The following is a 22277-nucleotide window of genomic DNA, read 5'->3' as shown; positions in this document are numbered from 1 at the left end:
TATAATTAGGTTTCCATTCCACCTTTTCTGGAACTGTGTGCCTTTGATTCAGTGCTGCATGCATCTCAGTGCATGCATCTCACACCTTAATCTGTAATTTGACTATGTGAGGCCTGTCATTTCTCAAATGAAGAGAGGTGTTCATGGAGAAAAGACCATTGCCGTTGTGGTTGTTCACCCTGGTCAAATTAGTCGCTGAAAATGTATCGGGTCCACTCCTTGTAAAGATTAGGAGGCTCATGGTGAGAAATGGGACAGATCTGGACAGAGAATGAAGACAGAATCGAGAAACTGGAGGGAAAAAACTATTAGACGGAGACTTTGACAGATGAGGTGAATAAAAAACGAGAGAGCAATTCTAATAATAAAAAGAGGATATTGATCTACGGTGCGTGAGTCTGGTTATCACTCATGCTCCTCTACGTCTCCTAAACACTGCTGACCCTTGCAAGAATTGAATTTGTTTCCTACAATGTCAGGGGGACTTGCTGAACATATTTTTTGTTATAAAGAAACACAAGTACACAGTTTCCAAGACAGTCTATGGATGTTTAGCAGGTGTTGCTCAGAAATTCTCACCACCAAACCACGTACCTAAAGAAAGCAGACAGGTGTTAAAATTTAAAAGTCTTGTTTCACATCTCAGTAAGACCAGGAAATGCTTGTAGCGAGACATTTAAAGCAGGGAAAGCACCGAATGTTCTGGTAATCTAAAATGTTGAACCATGATGAGCGCCTTCACCTGGGGTTAGAAAAACCTGCAGATTTGGACCAATTTATCACCCATTAAGACTCGCTGGTAGATGTTTGCCAGCCTCATCTGTATTAACTGTGACTGCAGAATAGAATATAGTGGCGTGGCTTAGAAAACTTGTTGCATTTCTTCCATCACCTTGTATGTTTCTGTGAAAGTGAGTTCTAGAAAGAAGCAAAATATTTGGAGATACGTAGCCTCTGAGCTCATTAGGTAAGCATACCAAACGTAGGTGTGTGTGTGTGTGTGTGTGTGTAAATGTGTGTTTGCAACCTAGTATGTCACTCATTGCTGGAGCTAGACTTGTTTGTCCTGACATACAGTATTTGGAATCCAGCCTGTTCATGCCCAGAGATACTCACTCTAAGCAGCCAAATCACAGCGGGAACACTCACTCTCGACTCACAGCAGACATACAGAACATGAATGTGTTCAAATGCACACACATGTATGAACCCGTTTACAGTACACGGGTACACATGCAGAATTTAGATATACTCCCTCCTATGTTTCACACACACTTGACAATGCACCGGTTTCCACTTAGACACATACTATTTATCTCTTTCATGCGCAAAGAAACACACGCTGCTATCAAATCACACTGGCCCTCAGCAATTTTCTCAAAGATAACAGGGCGCTTCAGCTTGCGCTAGACTATTCTGCTGCTCTGTGTTTGTGTTGTGCACCAAGTCTCTTTCCTGTAGTGCGAAAATGAAAAGGCTTTAAAAAACAACCCGCTAAACCTAACTCACCTCTGGGCTACAGAAGACAGAGAGTGTTGTGTGTTAATGGCAAGTAAACACTGTGGATGCAATTAATTGAGATTGCCTAAGAGGAAAGTCTAATGGGAAATCAGAGTCCCACTTCTCAAGAATTGTGGGTAGCGCATTGTTATGCATTCGCCCCCTGTTGTTAGAGTGTGAATTTGACAAGACTGGTTCTCTGTGGTTGGTGTGTGTGTGTGTGTGTGTGTGTGTGCTGTGTTTTGTGACAGGTTCAGATGTATTGAAGAGAGGTCTTCCAATTTAACTCCAGCCTAAAAACGTACAATTAGAACAGTGGACGTTCGATCAGAGTTTCAAATAATCTCCTGGTTTGTTCACCTTTAAAACCAAATAAAGTTTTGTATGCCTACAAATCTGTCTCCATGACAGCCTTGCTACCTCATAAAAAAATCCACAGCAGGCAGACCTTGAGTTGGTCAGGTTGGTGTCACAACTTTAAAATTGAAGAACTCCTCTCCTGCAGTTTTATTCCAGTATGAGTAGATGCCATGTTTCCATCTTTTGAGGCCTCATGCATTTTTCAACCTCACGGAGCGATGCAAGCGACGGGCAGGGGACGGGCGGCAGCGTCCTTTAAGTAATAACAGCAGCGGGATCTGTGGGGAAGTGCGGCTGTGTTTTTGATCACCACTCCAACTCGTAACACCTTCGAGTGTTATGTATGCGTGAACTGTAAACAAGTGGCAACAAATGATTACCAGCATGCTGAGTGTGAAGGGCTGAGGTGAGAGGAGGTGACGGACAGCAGAGATGGGTGAGTGAACGCAGCGCGTGTACCTACTTGGTGTAAAGAGCTGCTGATGCGGCGGGTGGAGACGTGTACGCACACAGTCACACACTGCAGGGCTGGGACGCTATAATGTCGCTCGAAGGGAGCCGCCTCATCTCACGCTCCGCTGGCTGAGGCACTCCAGGGAGGGCGCACGCACACACACACACACACGTACATGACTTGTATACAAAGGCCTGCATGCACACTCCTACACGCACATACAGAGTCTTATCTATATTCTGTACAGCCTTTTTCATTTTTGCCTTTGTGAGAACAAAATCGTTATATTTTGCAAAGTAATTTTCTGCTTTGTTTCTGCCGTTGTTAAGGAAGAAACACGAAACAACTCGAGCTGATTTAATTTGTGTGAAATTTGAGTCAAGGGTAAGTTCACACCAAATGTGGAAATCAGTAAAAACTTCATATTACCCACAATATTTTTTTCACAGACCATCTTCAAACTTTACAACAGTATACTATACCTGGGGGGAGTACTTAAGTTGACTAAGCATTTTACCTTGACCTTAATCGTTAGCGCCCAAGGTCAAAGATGACCTTGAAAACAAAATTTGAAGAAACTATATCGAGTGATATATCATATGAAAGGGCACGGAGAGGGCTGTACAAGACACTGTTTTTGTGATATGAAGCCCTATGATGTTACAGGGACACCATAGCAGGCTAACATTGTAATATGTGGTTATAAAAACACCATCAAAATCCAAAGTTTTAGTAAAGCCCTTGGTCTTCAGACAGAGCTGCAGTGCTGAGTGCTCTTGTTTTTGCCGTGTTGCCTTAATTTGATAGAGATCGTGGAGACAGACAGGAAAACGGAGAAAAACAAGGACCACAGGTGGGATTCAAACCCATGCTAAGTGCTTTATTAGCTACTTTAGCTTCACTGCACTTACAAGACAGGTGCAAGCGTTAAACATACTGAAATATTTGTCATTTTCTTATTCATCATTTGTCATTTTCTTACCACAAATGGAGTACAACTGGATAACGTGGCACTCCCGCTGCATTGGCCTAAAACCATGCTAGCTGCTGGTTTGTGTGGTCCGTTGTTCAACGTCAGGTTTTCGTGGAGAGCTAAGATATCTGTTCACGGTTACTTTACAGCTGGAGCTGAATGAAGCTTATTGGAGATTAAATGAAAAGATAAACCACAAAGAGATGATTATCTGCTGGTTCTCTGATGTCTCCCAGTGTGTTCACAAGTAAAGCTACAAGGTGCACACATGCAGGTGATGTTGTGATCAGGTTTTGTGCTCCACAGGGTGGTTGTTTGCTTCATTTATGTGCAGTCAGGTGACGGATGGGATGGGCAGGGGATTGGTTTTCATCCATCAGCAAAGCCTTCAGGCCATTTTTACGCTTTCTTATTCTTTTCTGTCTGTCTGCCGTTCCCCTGCTCACATCCCTTCTCTTTGTTTCTTTGGCTATGTGCACCACTTTTTCCATCTTTTCTCCAGTCTACTTTTTTTTTCTTCTTTCTCCGTCGTCATCTTCTTTTTTTTTTTTTTGCATACCACTCTTCTTCCTCTTCTCCATATCTCACTCAATCCCATTTTTCTTCAGTTTGCCTGCTTTAAATTCCTCTGTATTTATCGTCTATCCCTTTTGCCTCCCTTTGACGACTTATTTTTCTTTCTTGGCTTCACGCTCGCACACGCACACACACTTACATTGACGGTCTGTTCTGCTTACAATTAAAGCGTACCTCCCTCTTCCCTTTTCCCAAGCAGGCTCATAATAGGAAATGCCCTTGTTATCTCGTCGCGTACCAGCGTTATTAATATAAGCCGCAGACAAACAAGGTGTGGGTACGTGCTCTGCTATGCTCCAGGCTGATATTTCATGGTCAAACCTCTCCAACGGTTTTGTGCTCATCAGCGTGGTAATGGGGCACAGAAAGGTGCCGGACAGATAAGCAAGAAAGGAAAAGGGAGAAATGTGGGAAATGAAGTGAAGTGTGGAGCTCTCCAGGGCGAAATAATAATTCTTGAGTGTGATGTGGAATTTTTGGGGGGTTGATTGGATGGAGACATAGCTGAGTGTGGAGGGAAAAGACTCGAGGGGGTGGGGGCTGGGGGGCAGACTCAAGTTCACAATGTATTAAATGGATGATTGCATGAGTTGGGCTGTATTTAGTTCCACTTTTATGGTTTTATGTGGTGTTATTCTTGTGCGAAAAAGAAGAATTATATTTTATTACAATCTTAACATGATGTGAGATTTCTATTATTTCTATTGTGTACTTGCTTTTTGAATAAGGGCCAGTCTCCGCTCCACAATTCAAGTCAACCAGTGGTGATGGAGATCTTGAAGGGTGACTACATTTCATATTTTGTTTTATTTTATTAAATTAAAAAAAATTCTTCCAACAAAATCTCAGAAAACCCCGTCAAACACACACGCCTGCCTCCCTACTCGATGTCCCACGTCAACTGTCTGTGAATTGGTTCAGCTTTGAAGGTCTAGATCCTTCCAGAAATATGTAACACCGCAGACTGAATTTTGATATTTCACACCCTGAATACTTGAATCAATGGAACAGCCTCACAGTTAGAGGAAAGTTCATCCACTGGGCTAGAAGATTGACTCCAGGCAGCCGGTGCTCATCAACTGTCCAATTTGTTCTCTTTTAAACTAAAACGAAACTTTTTATTATGAGGCAAAAAAAAAGCCCTAAAACCTCAACATGTTTGTTGCCAAACACTTAGCAAATGTGTTACCTTGTTTAGTGTCTGTTTACTTTGTTGCTAACAGTAGATTCACACGGTTTATTTAAAAAGCTGTACCATCCACCCATCTGTCGTAACTGTCTGTCTTCCATTCCTCTTTTGTTGACTTGTTGCCAACTCAGCTAAAAAGCTGCTTTCTGTTCCTTTGAGAGTCAGCACGGCGAGTTGGATTTCAAATAAGTCACTTTTTCCTCTTTTCAAATGCACGTGTGAAAATGCTTCATTTACAAGCAGGCTGAATATTGAAACTGCAGCTAACTTCAGCCATTTATGTCTGTGACAGAAATTCTGTGGCATGTAAAACACATTAGATCAGGGATCAGATGACGAGCATAAAACAACAGCGATTTGAGGGCACGTCTTGCAATCCTATTGATCTTTCCTTCATCAGAGAAACAGCCAATATTTGTGAGACAATGTCTGTTTCATCACTGCGTTTCGCTCACCGCCCAAGCAGTAGCAATAAGCAATAAAGGAAGTGATCAGTTCTGACTTCTGTCTTGGCTCAGAGTGTGTAATTGTTTGAGGCTATCATCTGCTACAGAGGATATGAGCAACTATGCATTTTTCTCTTTCAGACTGATTGCAAATGACTGTCTGTCAGCAGGGACTGTATTTGTTAATGGACTTCAGGGCATTATGTCCTCAGAGAGCGTGGGGTGTGTGTATGTGGGGGGATGATAAAGAGCAAGGCAAATATTGTTTGTGTGGTTTGGATTGAGTGCAACAGTGTGCAACATGAGAATTGCTAGAAGGTCTGAAAAGGATGCAATTAAAGCCATTAGTTATTTTTCCCTCCAATGTTTTCTCTTGAAGAAATTGCTTATTGATATCAAGACATCCAGGGAATTTACTCTCTGTCTCCTTCTGCTTTTTCCACTCCATCCTCCTCCTCCTTCTCTAACCCTTCTCGTGTCCGTGATGAGCTCTTTGAATAGGCTCCCTGTTTGCCTCTGCTGGCTCCTGGCAAATATGCTTCTGTGTCCAGGATGAGACAATGGCAATGATAAGACATAAAGGAAAGAAGAAAGAAGAGAAAGATGCAGAGAGACAGAGTGACACAGACAGAGAATTAGTGCTGAATGAATGAGTAAATAGAACTGGAGGAAAGATGTTGGAGCCAAGTGGAGGGACAAAGAGCTGATTGTCGCAGTAAACTGAGGGGCCTTTCAGTTCCTGGACAGTTGGTCCCTGATGTTTGTCTTAGATTCTCTGAGGAGAAGTTACAGGATTCAGCAGGTCCACTCGGTTGGTAGTTTAATTCTATGGTACTTGTTAAGAAAAAGTAACTTTTGATATGTTTGTTTTTTTATTATTACAAAATGTCTCAGATGTGAGTGCCATCACAAGTCTGTGAGTTCTTTCCTGCTACTGATTCTATTACCATCACTTAATCCTGGTTTATTTTCATAAGTCAGCGCTGTGGTTCTTATAAAGCGCTTTTCTACTCAACTTGAGCAGTCTAAGCAATTTATACAATACACTTCATTCACTTATTCACATGCAAGCACTTTACTTCTACTCTTAGGCGCTTTCTATCTAATATTAACACCCATTCATTTTCTAATAAGTGTATTGGATTTAGTATCTTTCATGCAGACTGGTGCAGCCAGGGTTTGAACCAACAACTTTCTGATTAGTAATTTACTGTAATTCAAGTTTTATTTGTGTACCGCTAAATCACCTCAATGTGCTTTATAATGCACGGTAACGACATTACAATAATACAAAGATAACCCCAACAATCTGACGATCCCCTATGAGCAAGGACTTAGCGACAGTGGGAAGGAAAAACTTGCTTTTAACAGGAAGAAACCTCTGGTAGAAACAGGACAAAACACTGTGGAAGAGAACCAGAGATCAATAAAAAAGAATGTTTAAATGCAAAGTGGTGTGTAAAGACATGATCTGCACAACATTCTGAGAAGCTGTGATTTTTGATAATGATGATGATGATGATGCGCCACACGCTACACCTAAAAGCTCGCAGAAGGTATCTGCCCGTGCATGCCTGGACATGTCTGTGTTGCAAGCATCAGTTGCATGGCGCGGTGCAACATGAAACTATAGCGACGCAGATTCAATTCATCATGAACCTCATAGTAATGATATTATTTGAATGCATTAATAAGAAAAAGAGCTAAAAATAGCCTCCATGGGAGAGCTTTCGCCCATCACTTTGGCTGTCATCTATCACTGATATCATCGACCATCATCACAATGCTTTATCAAAATTAACTTTTGTCTTTTTATTGGAAGATTTTGTGTGATTGGGTTAAACATCGTTAGGATTTTATAGAAGAATAGGAAACCTGTTCGATGTTGAAGTGTTATTTTGGTTGTGCGAATCAGCTGTTTGCACTGGAAATGTTTTCAATAATTTGAATAATAAGTCCTTCAGTTGTTAATAGTTCTAAGGTAACCTCGACCCAAATCGTTGTTATCTTGAAAACTTTTAAGCAAACTGTGTATTTCAATCACAAGACATGAAGCTGAGTATAAAACCAAAATCAGTGGTCATGTGCAACAACTTGACAGTTGACAGTTTGCTGATCATTTACTTGAGCAATTTTTTTTTTCTTTTATAGATCAGTGACATTGCAAAGACAGCATGCTTGGCCTAGGGAGTAGCACTTAAAAAAAATCCCAGCAAAGCTTAAACGCTTGGGTTGCGTTGCAGAAGCAGCGCTTTTTCTTCAGACAGTGGAAGTAGAAGTTTTGACAAGAGCAGGAAAAAGAAGGAGGGGAAGATGAAAGCAGTGTACCTTCTAGCTCCTGGTAAAGGAAGTGATCTGAGTGCCAGTGAGAGGCAAAGAGAGGAATAGATGTGGGATGTGAGCTTGGAAAAAGGCAAGGAGACCCACCACAGCAGGGTGCTCTGCTGAGCTGCGCTAAAGAGCAACATGAAAAAGGTTTTGAACTTGAGCCAGGCCCCTTAGCTATACAGATACTGAGGGACTGAGGAGAGGAGAAAAAAAAGAGAGGAAATGATGGGAGGATAGGAAAGTTTAAGAAAAGGGAGGATTAGACAGGAGGGGTGAAGATGAAAAGAGTTGCAAGTACTGAAGAGGAAAGAGGAAAATGGGCGCGGAGAGGACGGCAAAGAGGCGAAAAAGATGAAACCTGGGTAGAGACGTAAAGGAAAGTGCTTTCCACAGTCTTCTTTCAACTTGACAGAGTACGGGATGAAGCTGTGGAATGAGAAGTAATTTCTAAAACAGAACAACAATTCTCCAGGGGACACCGTTCCTGTAAGAAAAAACGAAACCTACAACCACTCTTAAACAAAGGGGGGAATTCAAACATGAAGACTCCCTTTGGGATAACAGTGGAAATTTATTAGAGGGTGCAATTTAGGTGGAGCTTTGCGTATGACTCATTCAGAAATGAATTCAAGAGTGTTCGCTGATCCAGAGGAATTTAGGAATGAAAGACTATAGCTGGGGATAAGAGCCAGTGGCAACTCTCAGATGGGCCAAACGAGACAGATTTGCTAGACATAACAATTCTTAGAAATTTCTAGCACACTGATGAAAATGTTTTCAGTCTGACGTGGTCCTTCTGGAAAATTTTCCTAATCCTGAAGTGAGGCTCCAACCTTTTATAGCTTGTAGAGATTTAGTCAGTGTACAGAGGAGCTGGTGGTGAAAAACTGGTAGACAGAACAAAGCAAGTACCAGAACTGTACATGACCCGGTTGAACCTCAACTTTTGATCAGACTGGAATATAATAGGAGTTCAATCCATCCATCCATCCATCCATCCATCCATCCATCCATCCATCCATCCATCCATCCATCCATCCATGTCCGTCCATCCAGGTTGTCAGGGCCGCAGTCTAGGCAGAGAAATCCAGGAATACCACAGCGTTCCTGAGAGTTTTAGTGTCTCCAGTGTTTCCTGGGTCTGCTTTGAGGCCTTCTAGTCTTATGTAGATGCCTGAACCACATCAACTGGCTCCTTTTAGTGTGAATGAGCTGCTGGTCTACTCGCTTTGGCTTGATAAAACTTCTCAATCTGTTGTTAAGGGTGAGTCCAGCTACCCTGCAGAAGAAGCTCATTTTTACTGCTTGTATCTACCATCTCATTATTATTTGGTCACTATGCAGAGTTCAACCGGTCGATGGGTAATTTGTCTCTCTTCCCCACACCAGACTAGCATGGCGCTGGTACAGATACGAAACCTGTCACTTCTCTTCACTTGGGAAAATTCCTTTTTTGCTGAAAAAGGGGGCGTGCCGACTCTGGGTCAGAGACAGGTCTCTTTATGTGATCGATATTCCTTTTTGTACAACGTTACATCCTTTGGTTTATACTATCCTATCCTTTTAGTCATCAACTTTACCTTACTTTTGTGTAGTCTGCTTGTGTCTTTTCGTTGGTTCTGCAAGTCTCTGGAGGGATAAAATACCATTATTTCAAAGAACATTTCCTCGTAAGGTGCTAAAGTGCTGTCTAACACCTTGGATTCAAAACCTCCCTCAGGTTCAGTTCGGTTGATATCTGGCGAAGATGACTGTGCATGATTGTTATGCTGGAAGAAACCAGTCCAGCAAGGATAGAAAGGTTTAACCGAGTTTAAAGGTGAGCATAGTTTGCAGTGATATGAAACAAATCAGCTAAATGCGCCTACAGGGTATCAAAGCCACCAGATGTAAAGGTCAAGCATTCAGGCCTGTCCTAATCTTTGGGTGTACACCACACTTCCATTCACCCATTTGTTGTGAATACCATAAAGTACAACTTATCTGATCATATCACCTTTTTTTCCATATCAGTATTTATGGTGTTTCCCCTACTGAGCTCTCAAATGTGCAGTCGTCTTTGTAATGTGCAATAAAAATGACCCTCTTTGTCTAGTTGTTGAAGTTGTTGTTGTTACTGCTGACAGTGTGATCACATCTGATGCCGACCTGTAATAGTGCACAAGAATCACGGTCATTTACTGTGTGCCGTTGACCACGATGTCTTTCTGAGACCAATCTTTACTCCCGTTGAAGCCATCTGGAAAGCTCTGGTGACTGAAACTCTCCATTTGTGCCCCCGCATTGAACTTACTTTGACCTTTTTCTCCTGCCATCTGAACCTTTTCTCATTTCTCAAATTGCACTTTCTCAATTCCTTTCCTTGACTCACGAGAGACACTAGAGTAAGACAGAAACCTGTGGATAGAAGAGTCGAGACAGATGATGAGACAGACTTGTTTTGTAGTTGTGTAGTTTGACACAGCGACATCGATTTATGACCTCAGGTGTAAAAGTGTTTAAGACATTTTTTATGTTTTGTACTCAGGGTCACACTTAATTATGGGGCGATCGTGGCTCAAGAGTTGGGAGTTCGCCTTGTAATCGGAAGGTTGCCGGTTCGAGCCCCAGCTTGGACAGTCTCGGTCGTTGTGTCCTTGGGCAAGACACTTCACCCGTTGCCTCAGAGGGCCTGGTGGCGCCAGTGTCCGGCAGAAACCTGTGGATAGAAGAGTCAAGGCAGATGATGATGTCAGTGCGCCCCAGGGTGGCTGTGGCTACAACGTAGCTTGCCATCACCAGTGTGTGAATGGGTGGATGACTGGTTGTGTAAAGTGCTTTGGGGTCCTTAGGGACTAGTAAAAGCACTATACAAATACAAACCATTTACCATTTAATTAGTGTGACACACACGTGTCGTGAAGAGCAGAAAGTTTGACTACCTTAAAAACGCTAATAGTTGTTCAAAGAGCAGTCCTCCAATCAGTTCGGATGTCCCAGCTGTGTGCCACGCCTCTTTTATGAGCTGAACGTAAAAACTCTGTGTAGTAATACAGGCTTGCTGTATTCTGTGCTCCAGATGCATTTTAGCAATTTAGACATCCTTTAACAGAGCATACTAAGGGCAGGGGACACAAGGAAAGCACAAATTAGTGAAATGAGTAACAGCATTTTATTTTTTATGTAAGATATTACAATTTATGGATGTGGATGCTTCTGCATTTGTTGTGTTTCTCTGCTTATTTATTCAGGATTTTACTTTAGGTTTCAGTCACACAGGCTTAGAGAACCGTTGGCAACCTCTTGGGAACCTGTGGTTGCTAAGGAAAATTTGTATTCCCCAACCAGTTGGAGAGTGGTTGCTGGAGGTTGCAGGCTAACGCTGGGTGATACTGATCACAAAGAAGGCACTGCACCCAAAAAACCTCCTTATGATTTACCACCTCCACAGTGCTGCAATTCCCTTTAATTTGTGTGTAAGATGGAGGCTTGTCAGCAAAAACTCAGCAACTACAACAATGTTACAAAAGGCACAGCTTTTACTTTGAAGATGAACGTTTAATGTTTCCAATTTGCATTCAAAACTAGTTTTCAGTGTTTGCATCTTCCATTTTAGCAATAAGTGACTGCAGCAGTCTTCTTGCAACCAATGCAATCACAGGGAGGTTATCAGTGCAGCACCACATACCTCTTTACCGTAACTGACAGTAACCTTCATTAATCACTTGCAAACTGGTTGGGGAAGATTCATTTTCCCCTAGCAACCAGGTGTTGCCAGGGAGTCAATGACTTCTCTCTAGACCTGTGTGATTTGGACTTAAGCAATAAATTTCACAGCAGCTGCCATCAACCTCCAGCAACCACTCACCAACTGGTTGGGGAATATAAATTTTACCAAGAAACCGGTGATCTCTAGGCATTAATACTTTAATTCACCTCTCTCCATGTCATCATCTCTAAAAGTTACAGAGAGTATCGTGTTGCCGTTTGACCGCAAAGGTCACTAATATAATCTGCTTACTAATCTGCCCCTACAGCTGTTTTATTTACATCCTCCCTTCATTCCCTTCATGCCATTGTGTTCAGCTTCTGCATTGTTTGTCAGATTTAAATAAATGTTCAGAGATTTGTTTCCTCCTAACCTGTCACTACCAGTAAGAAAGAATGTGACATGGCCTGTTTTGTTTTTTAAAGCAGCTATGTCGGTTTCGATAAAGAGCAAGCTGCGGTGGCTCCTTCAGCAGGAGAGACGCAGGACGGGACGATTCACACTATAATTAGTCACTTTCCATCATTGATCCTATACACATCATTATAAATATGCTATATATATATGTATGTATATGTATGGGTATGTACATGTACACGCTATATGAGACAGAGAGAGAAAGAGAAACTCAAGAGCTCAAAAACAGGTCATTAACTGGGAATTTAAAAGCCTGACTCAGAGCAACAAATGAAGCAGGGACATTAGCCTCTTTTCAGCCACGTTATGAAGGTTATTTTTAGACTCTTGTCATCTACACAATACCTCATAAAATAACAACGCTAGTAGGGTTTGGCTTCTGAACACATATTTCTGGCTCTGTGCCTGTGGGTGTAGGTTACTCTTTGATTTTGAATTCCTGTAAATGTTTTGTTTTTATAGCATTTTAGACGATATAAAGGGGGCTGGAAGTAGACTAGAAGCTGGTATTGGAATGATTGAAGGTGCGTGGCGCGCAGTTAGACCTCCTTTTCCCTCCAAATATTTTGAGCATACAAAGACAAGTGCTGGCCGTCAGCCGCCACAGTAACTAATCACTCAGACAGCGTGGTTGTGGCCTCTCATTAAACAGGCTGTAACAGTGAAAGGAACACTATTAATGACTCTGCAATACTTGTTACACACACAGTTCTTTCAGACTTAATGGCAGAATATCTGTAAGCTCTGTAGTTGTGCTGGATACGGGTGCTTGCGACGCGATATCAGTTAATAGGTGCAGGTGAGCGCTGTGCTTTCCTATATTCTGTCAGTAAACAGAAGCTGCATGAGCTTAACCCCCCTGCTGCGTTCCCCCAACAATACAGACGCTGTTCCAGAAACTTCACATCCCATTTGCTCTGATGTCTGCGCTGCTGCCTCACACGGGAGCTTTTTCAGCACTTTCTCCCCCCTGCTCCTGTTATGTTGCATCCACTAAGGGCTGGAAGCGAGCATATAACACATTATCCTCTATAGCAGGGTTATCCCCCTCGTGCTTCCCTAACTTGACGTTGTCAACCGAGCATGCTCAGATTCGATCAACAAGAATTTGCGAGGAGGCCATTCGAGTGGATGTTGAATCCCTGCGTGAATCACACAGTGTGCTTGCTCTTTTCCTGAGCTCTCTGCATATTCTGGGGTTATTTTTCCTTATTATGTTACCGGCAGACGTGTGCGTTGACTCTCAAACACGGTCTTCTCTTGTTTTTGTTTTACAGGTGATGAATGACGAGGCTCATCCATTTCTCTCTTGAGGTAGGATATTAACTGTTTCAGTTACTCAGTCATTCGAAGAATGGTAAGCCCTGCCAATTAGCAGACTTCTCGCTAACCCCTCTACCTCCCTACCTCCACCCTTCCCACACGGTGCAGGCAAAGAATCTGTGTGAATGCTCAGAGATGGAGACATTAGACTCTTTCCTGCAAAAAGTTTTCCCCAAAAATGTTTTTTTATGTGTGGATGTGCAAGGTTTGACAGCTTTAATAATTCAAACCAGAATGCGTGACATGAGCATGTCTCTGTCTCTATCAATTCAACTTAACAAATGCCATCATCATTAATATTGTGGATGTATTAAGCCAGGAAAAACATGCTATGCTGCTAAGCAGGATATCACTTATGTATAATGTCTCTATTCCTGCTTTACACTGTGTGTGATTGCATGCAAGTGCGAATAGATGAAGTATGATGGTAATATTGTATGTATATGCTGGAGGTTCCTGTCTTTGTGTTCCTATTGTGTGTGGTTGTATGCAGATCTGAAAAGTTCTGCATTATCAGCCTCTTGGCAACAAGCAAGCGGAGTTCTGGTCTGTCTGTTTGTTGCTGAGGCCCTGTCGCCCCGGGTTACAGGGTTGCTAGGGAATAGACGGACAGACTGGCATCACCAAAGTGCCAGCGCGGCATGTGGGGTGCTCCACATCTCTGGTCTGCTCTTTTTGTTTGATATGTTCCCTTTTGTCTTATATCAGAGAGGCTGTAAATTAATTTTGCCAGGTGAAAAGCAGCGAAAGGATCGCTTTTCTGACCACGTCATACAAACTAAGAAGCTTTCTTGTGCTGGGCTCTTAGGATTTTAGGGTCACTTTAGCCACCAGCACTTTCAGTGGGATAAATCGGGTCCAGGACCTTTGGTAGTTACATTTTCTTTGGATTTCTTTTTTTGTTTTGTTTTTTTTTGGCTCTGACTATCCATTTCTGCGCAAGTCTAAAACATCTCAAACTGCTCCTATATTTATCAGGGTGTCACAAGAAATTAAAATTCAGTCGATTGTGATTATTATAACATCATCACTTTCAAAGCAGCCACTGAGATCGAGATGGAGAGCCTACAACGAGAATGAGATCTGAAACTACCACAGGGCCTACCGGTGCGTTAGTCAGCTGAGATGGAAGTACAGCCGTTGCCATTCTAGCCCCTGAGGCTCATATCGTTAACTACTGCTACTTAGCAATGCTGCTAGAGATATATATGTAATACAGAAGCTAAATTCTCCCTTCTAAATAGACTAGGTTAGAATAGGCTGACCGCATTTCTCTAGCACCTTTCATTTAGCTTCAACCTTCTGCTTTTTTGCTCATTGCTAAGCTGCAAGCTGTTGCACCGCAGTTTTCTTTTTCATCCGCACATAAGATGCTGCTTTTCTCCCTCTGCTAGGATCATCTTAAAGATTTCTTAAAGTACGTGTGTGTTGCACCATTATTTCGACATCTTGTAGAACTGTCTCCTTTTGAGCGTGATGCAACCCGATTTCAAAATCAGGTGAGATTTTTTTTTAAACTCCTCTAAACTGAGCTGATAAGTCCCCAGCAGGTGCTTCTCAAAAACCCACTCCACCAACCGAGTCCAGCACCGAGCCATGTGGGGGATTAGGAAGCAGTTTTGTGCGCTCGCTGTGTAAACAGGGTGTGTTCTGTCCTCACAAACAGGAAGCCAGCGCGCTGTTTTATCATCCTTCCCCAACTGGTGCCTTTTCTTTTAACAATTAGCAGACGAGGAATCATAAATGCATCGGGAATGGAGATCCTGTTTGTTTCCAGGAATAGTGTTGTCATGGTGACGGAGGCACGTCTTTGTGCGCATCACAGAATCACAGAAATAGTTGTGTCATGCTTTTACTGTAAAGCGCACGAGTTAACATGATGCTGATCATGTAATCGTCAAGATAATCTCTGTGCATGGTTGATGGTTGTAAAATACGTGTGTGTCACAGTGTGTGTGTGTGTGTGTGTGTGTGTGTGTGTGTGTGTGTCATATAAAGAGAGTGGGAGAGAGAGGAAAGAAGTGGAGGTTTGAGGCGCCAGCAAAGAGGATATGTCTGGCAGCTGTGTCATTTTGCAGAGTAAAGGATTATGGGAGAATTACAACGAATGAGCAGGATGACCAACACACACACACACACACACACCCCACGCGTACACACATAACTTTGCTTCTATATTGTGTGTGTATCTGTGATTTAGAGAGCCAGCGAAACTTCATTGCTCAGTTGCAGTCAGTGACTCGTTCCTGCAGCATTCAAAGCAGCTGGTGCCTCTTTAGTCACAGTCTACCTGGTGACAGACACAAACAACACAAAAGCCTTTACTACACAACATGAGTGTTGCTTCATGAAAGCCTTCTTTTGATTACACCAAATGTTAGCAGCATTTAATGTTTTGTCCTGGAGATAAACCCTGCATAGAGAGTTGTTTACTTAGGTAAGCCTCACAGATACTGACCAAGCTGCCTGTGTTTGCACATGACAGATAATTGAATGCACGTCATATTGTGGCTAAACATAGGTTTAAACCGTCTAATAATTACATAATTACTATGTAGTTACTCGTGACTTATCATAGGATTATGCTAATGCTCTTCTAGTGACCTGTAACTCTCACGACGTTCATACGTTCTGCTCTTTGCAGATTTGTCATGCGGCCAACCCCGCACTTAGACGTAAACACACACGCCCCAGACACACGCCGCTGACGTACAAAGCCAGCCAGTCGTCTGGGATTATCGATATGTATTGCGTCTGCGGGAGCATGTACGCGCTTGTGGATGTGTCATCTCTCATGCGCCACAGCGTCACACTTCAAAGTTGCTTTATATCCTCTGGAGCGTCTCCCCGAGTGTCTCTGAGGCCGTCGATGCGCATTGTCATTTTTATAGCCTGTTATTGGGAAACGCTGCTTTGGTGCAAGGCAGCGTGCCAGGCGATAATAAGACCCGGGGAGAGTGTTGTTTTTTTCGACCTCTGAACATAAGATGGGATGTTAACAAGCTATTCTTGATCCCTGGTTGTTTTTTATGCAGCGTGCATGTTCACACATATGTGACTGCACACGGGGTGTAGTACTTGATTACATCACTCAGCTGATCCCTGCGGAGGAGAATGTTTCCTTCCATCCAATTGTGAATGTTTTTGTTTCATATATAAATCTTAGGAGACTTAAATGTGTCATACTATGTTTAACTGATGAAGATTTTTTCACATAACACACAATACTATGCAAAAGTCTTCTGACCTATGAATAGCGAAGGCACCTGCCTCAAAGAGCTGGTGTAATGTCTACACATCACAGACAATTTACCAAAGAACCAATTTTAAATAGTATCTTTAGTCACGTTGTTATTAGCAGCCTGTCACGAAACACACTATGTTCCTATTCCTTTAGTTGAATCTATGAAAATGATAAAGATCCACAGTTTGACAGATAGAAAAGAGAATTCTTTGCACCAACACGGTGACTTTCAGAGTGATATTCTGAATTCTCGGCACAGTGTGTCCTTAAAAAACTGGAGAAGTGGAGGACAAAAGAAGAAGTGTCGGGCTTTAAAAAAAAAACTATCTAGGCAGATCAACAGTATCGGACATTCCTGTGAGATCTGGACATTTAGTTGATCTGAAATAGTCTCAGTGGAAGGGTGGCTGTCAAGAAGCAATTCTTAAAGAAGGAAAACCGGTATTCCAAATTACAAGAACTGGACTGAAGATCACCATCTGTGTGTACGGAAGAGGTCTGAAACTGTAAAACACGGTGGAGGCTGTCATGGTTTGGGGCTGGAACAATGTCTGATTGGCAACAGCTTAATTTTTCAGCATGACAATGATCCCAAACACACTGCCTGTGCATTAAAAGCATACCTAGGTAGAAAAAAATGCACAGTGGGATTGACCTCCCCAGAGCCCGGACCTCGAGATTATTGAAGCAGCGTGGGATCATTTTGATAGAAAATGAAACAAAAGTTAGCCAACATCAAAAAAAAGATCTTTAAAAGTCCTTCAGGAAGCCAAAGAGAGTTGTTAAAATTGTACAAACTCCGTATGTTTGCACGTTTCAATAAATCACTCCACCTCACTCGTATTTCTCTCCAAATATAAAGAACGAGTATATTGGTATATTGAAAACATTAATGTTCTGAAGTACAAACTGCACTTTTTTTGTTTTGCATTCATTCTTAATGTCCATTGTGGATTTTTTCCGTTGTTTAAAGGACTGTAACTAATTGCATTATTGTCATTACCTATTATTATTTTTCCAGTTCAGTTCAATAATTTAGTCTGTGTAAGGCTAGACGCTGACAGATGTTTAGCCATTAAAGCTGAGAATAACACTTGCAGATAGCATATTCAGTATTTAATGGTAGTCACTTTTATTCAAACAGCACGTTTAAAAAGGAGTCGATGTAGATGGAGTAACATTATAAAAACATACAGAACAGAAAGCACGAGTTTAAAAATAGAAAGATATAATAACCACATTAAGATAACACCAAATAGCTCATAAGAAATCATTTTAAAAAGATTAAAATGGGAAAAACCCATGAAAGTTTAATGACAGTCAACAGTAAGACGGGTGGCTCATGGAGTAGTGAGTGCAGTTGCATCTCCGGTGGCGCCTCTTCGTGGGTCACTGGTTTAATGAATCTCATTTTCTTGCGTGTTCGAGTCCAGGTTGTAACATATGTCACACATCAGTTTCCACTCGAGGACTTCCTCGTCTTTGCTTTGACTTCAAACTTCAAAATCAATAAAATCCACATTCCCTCAGAAACGGTGTCACGCTCCAGTCACTAAATCTCCGAATCAGGCCACGGAGCTCATTACCAAACCATCATGTGGACCAACAGCTCAATGTGTCAACCAGTTATTCAGTCATCACGAGTTTGTCTGTGTTCACTTGTGTTTTTCTAAGTGTGTAAAGCATCCAGTGTTTTTCTTGCAGCTTTAAAGTCTACACTTTCCTTCGAGGGGCGTTATAGATTGAGGTGCTCAGCAGCTCAGTAGTCAGTTCATCTTTGAAGATCAGCTGGTGGCCTTTTGGAATAACTCCAGACATCTGTTCTAACTTCTTTTACCTTAAGAGAGCTTGAGATGAAAGGCCTCTCAGCTGGACGCTTTTACTAATGCAGGCTGGATAATTTAATGGTCCTCGATGACCATGCAGTAAAGGCCTTTATTACCATAGGATGTGTGTTGTTTTATCGTGTTGCTTACTTCTCCAGTCTCCTTTTAATTAGTGCTAAATAGGAACCAGTGAAAAGGGAGCTTTTAAGTAAACCTTAAACATTACACACTGTAAGTCTGCCATGTTTTTCCACTCCAGATGAACTGTTTAAAGTTAAAAATAGGTTTTACTTTCCCTGCCTTCATGCGATCGTCTCCGCCTTTTGTATTTCCTCAGATGTTGTTCCTTGTTCCTCACCCCTGAGGTTTTTTTTTTTCTTTTTAAAAACAAATGTGTCAGCACTTTCATAGCAGACAAAACACTCTATAAAAAGGACATGAAAGCTGAAATGAAAACATGGTTTCCCTCCTTGCTAAAGTAGGAATCTCCAGTTTTAAACAATAAGGAATCCACCCTTTCGCAGGCGGGCGACTTCAAACGCTTGCCGGGTTGTTGTGGATTTTTTTTAAAGGCAGTTGTGGCTCATTTAGCCACAACAACACGGGCTCCAGCTGGCTGTTTGTTAGCGGCCTTGCAGCAGAACAATAACTGTTGCGGCCACATGCACGGGGGGCGGGGCGGTGGCTGACGCCACTCGGCTAAACAGCAGGAATAGCCACCGAGCAAGGCCACGAGCAGTTAAAACACAGGAAATTAGCCACTGTTTACTTTCACTTGCCTACATTCGCTCCTACTAATTAATTGCACAGAGCCCCCTGGTGGATTTCAGGTCTCAAAGGAAGGAGCTCTGAGTGTCACTGTTGCACGTTTTATTGTTTATGATGCTGTTGAAATGAAGCAAGCGGTATTTGACCCATTTGTGGCCCCCAGGACTGCTGGTGTGCTGCTGCATTAGCCCTACAGTAATCCCCCGGCGACCCAGAAAGTCATTTCTGGAGCAGGTGGTTATGTGGGCCATAGGACTAATAACAGCAGCGGTGTCATATGGCTGAGAAGGTGTTAAAACCAGGGAGGGTTCATAAAGAAAGCTTCAAATTTTGACGGCTGACCACTACACTCTAATTACAGCTGCCTCTTGTGTGTATATAGTTTGTGTGTAGGCGAGGTTACGAGAGCTCTTCTTCTAAGTTTTAGCATTTTGACCATATCTCTGCAACACTTTGCACAGAGGGTGTTTGCTGCAATGAAAGGATGAAGGTCGACACATTTCCCAGCATGCATTTGCATTCCTGGAGCCTCTCATGGGATTTTTTTTTCTTTTTTGGAGGGATGTGTGCGGATGAAAGGGGTAAACCAGAAGGACAAACTGCACTGCTCTCTGGGGCATCTTTTTCCAGCTGAGGCCGTCATCGCACGGCCTCTGATGCAGAGAAAAGGATGTGTGATTTCGTTTTGCGTGGGTGGCCTGTTTACATTCCAGGCATTCCTCACGGGAATCCCTCTCTCTGTTTCTTCGGATCCTGTGCTGGAGCGCCTGGGAAGGCATTTGCGTCCGTGATATTCTCAGAGGTCTCTCTGGAAAACATTTGGAAAGTGAAGCCCTACTTACACACAACCGAGCGCATATCCCGATGGACTCTTTAACTGAATTCTGGGAATGTGGTGTTTATTTGTAGCATAGGGGTTTATTTAAAAATGACATTTGGAATTAAAGTTCTTGATTTGTCATCCTTCCATGATCGGTCTACTAATGGAGGCTTCTAGGAAAGTATTACACAACAAATTTGTTGTAGGAAGTCAGGGGATTGCAAATGTCATTTTTGTACCCAAAGCAGCTTATCTGCAATCTCGTCTGTGGCCTTGTTCACGCTGTTAATTCCGCCTCAAGAGATGATTTTGTGCTCCTTGCTGCGTCAGCTTACGGCAGACTGGGTGCCTTTTCTATCTCCCTCTTAATCTTCAGATCGCATGCTTTCTTTTGAATTGCATTTTCATGGTATTTAGGGTCTTTTGTTTTTAAAGGAGATAAAGAAATCCAAGAGATGCTTTCGTTCACTCAGCTTCTCTTTAAGGAGATCGTGTTGGCTTTTCTTTAATTGACTTCCTCCTTTGGGAAAAGCTTCAGAGCTACACTAAGCATCCTGTCTGTCCTGATAGTCTGGCTTACAATAACTGCTAGACACTCACGAAGTCATAAAGCTTTAGCACCATACCGTGTCGTATGTATTACGCGTTTCACCCCGGGTGATGTCAACAAGAAATAAAATCTCCATCAGCAGCACTGGTGGGGTCAGGGCGATGTAGAGTGGTTCTGTTGTGCAGTGTGTTAAGTCTCCAGGGCACTGCTAATGGTCTAATATGAGTTGGCGGTCAGGAGCGTTGAGAGGTCATTTACAAACGCTGTATTGTAAGGGCTCTTGATTTTAAGGGGCACTCGAGAGGAGTGTGCATTCTGACGTCTGTGCGCGCAGAGGAGTTTGCACAAGTCTTAGAACTTTAATTTCTGCACACTCTCCCACTTACCACTATTTTATTGAGTCACAAAGCTTCAGACTAGCTCACCTTCATCAGGTACAAAACAATTTTCATATTATCACCCACACACAATTTTACAAACGTTTACTTCAGGTAGCATTCGATCATCCATCAATTAGGGAATATTACCTGGTGAACATGTCAGGTGTGCTAAAAATCAACATCAGCTTAGTGATAAAACATCCACACGTCCTCTAAAAGAAAGAACTAGTCAAGTCATTTTCCGTTCCACATACCAGGAGAAACCTGGATACATCACTACATAAATAAAAGATGTAATGTGTAACTGCCCCTTTAGAAAAAATGGTGTCCGTTAAGTGCCACCTTTGGCTTTGTTTTTTAGATCATTCTGAGCACCTGTGGCAGAAAACTATCACAGCTGAGTAGATAAACAATAAGTGCTTCATTTGGTATAAAAATATCCATCCATCTTCATATTCAAGTCAAGTTGCAGGTGGACGGAAATGTTCCCAGCTGTCATAGGACTAAAGGCAGGGTAGACCCTGGAAGGACAGACAACCATTCATGCTGACACTCAGCAGACAATTAACCTGACCCGTGCATCTCTTTGGACTGCTAGAGTACGTGGAGACAACCCACACAAGCATAGAGAAACCGGCCTCACAGGATCTTCTTCCTGTGAGGCAAGAAGGTGTCTGCATCACTGTGCTAAAAACATACATTTAATATTCTTTTTTCTCCATAATAATTATCATCAAAATTTGTTGGCCTCCCTAAACAGATACTGCCGTGATTTCGAGTTAAGGTACAGTTTATACGGCCTGATTTGACTTAAAGTCTGCAGGCTCTGCATTCCTATGTGAAGCACCGCCCTGAGGCAAAGTAAGAAAGGTGTGGGAGGTGTAGTTTTGTAAGCTAGGGACCCTCCGCTAAGCAGTTCTGATGGTATAAAACAGGTTTTTCCTCCACGTTTCACCTTTCTATGTCCGTACACGTCTGTGAATAATATCAGTGAATGTCACCTCTGTGTGTGTCCTGCTCTCTGCTCACATCACATCTTGCCACATTATCCACCCACTGCGGCAGGGTGGATTTGCCACTGGCCACCTCAGCTTCCTTGAAAGTGTCAGAGTGTGAAGGTGCCTCACTTGCATTTTCCTCTCGGCCGGCTGCCTGCACACTCTAATATATTCTTTCTCATCACTCACTCCTCTCTGCCTCCACCTCGTTCTGTCACGCTGATGTCTGCCACTTGCTAATTGGTTCATCTCTATTCCAATGACTCTGTGTGCGTGACCATTTTCGGTGTATTTTTTGAGTCTAAATTCCCGAGTGTGGCTTTGTGTGTGTGTGTGTGTGTGTGTGTGTGTGTGTGTGTGTGTGTGTGTGTGTGTGT

The 22277-nt window shown here is 42.5% G+C and overlaps 1 protein-coding gene across 2 annotated transcripts in view; it reads left to right on the top strand.

Annotated features, from left to right (window-relative positions):
• Positions 1–22277, top strand: part of pag1 (phosphoprotein membrane anchor with glycosphingolipid microdomains 1) — a 58124-nt gene that overhangs the window by 4669 nt on the left and 31178 nt on the right. For both annotated transcript variants that reach the window (XM_005728549.2, XM_013909654.1), the window contains exon 2: positions 13269–13305. The gene's annotated coding sequence lies outside the window, so the exon portion shown is untranslated. The remainder of the gene's footprint in view (positions 1–13268; positions 13306–22277) is intronic.

This window comes from Pundamilia nyererei, unplaced genomic scaffold, assembly GCF_000239375.1.
Source record: "Pundamilia nyererei isolate P.nyererei 1_Seehausen unplaced genomic scaffold, PunNye1.0 scaffold00028, whole genome shotgun sequence".
NCBI lineage: Eukaryota > Metazoa > Chordata > Actinopteri > Cichliformes > Cichlidae > Pundamilia > Pundamilia nyererei.
The sequence above is the reverse complement of the archived record's forward strand: the minus strand, read 5'-3'. Positions and strand labels throughout refer to the sequence as shown.